Genomic DNA, 570 nt, shown 5'->3' with positions numbered 1-570 from the left:
GACAACCGAGTGCTCGCCTGACAAACGAGCCAGCCATTCCGTGAGATCAGAGTCTTCGTGGTATATGCTAGAACTGATGGCAGCATTCAAGAGAATCCAGAAGGTCTAAGGGACAACTAAGGGTGGAGCACCAAGAATATTCCATTCTCCTCCATGAAATTAGAGAAGATCAAAGAATCATGAGAGAGGAGCAACAAAGACAAGGAAGAGACATTGAGGAGCTCAAGCCCTCCATAGGATCTTCAAGAGGAAGAAAGAGCCGCCATCACTAAGGTGGACCCGTTCTTTAATCTCCTTGTTCTTTATTTTCTGTTTTCGAATTTTAGTGCTTATGTTTATCTATGTTTGTGTCTTGTGATCATTAGTGTCCTAGTGTCTATGCCTAAAAGTTATGAATGTCCTATGAATTCATCACCTCTCTTAAATAAAAAAAAACGTGCTTAATTGAAAAAGAAAAAGAATTGCATGAATTTTGAATTTTATAACAGTTTAATTATTTTGATGTGGTGGCAATATTTTTGTTTTCTGAATGTATGCTTAAACAGTGCATATGTATCTTGAATTTGTGGT

Source organism: Arachis duranensis, chromosome 6, assembly GCF_000817695.3.
Source record: "Arachis duranensis cultivar V14167 chromosome 6, aradu.V14167.gnm2.J7QH, whole genome shotgun sequence".
NCBI classification, from domain to species: Eukaryota; Viridiplantae; Streptophyta; class Magnoliopsida; order Fabales; family Fabaceae; genus Arachis; species Arachis duranensis.
This window is presented reverse-complemented; position numbering follows the sequence as displayed.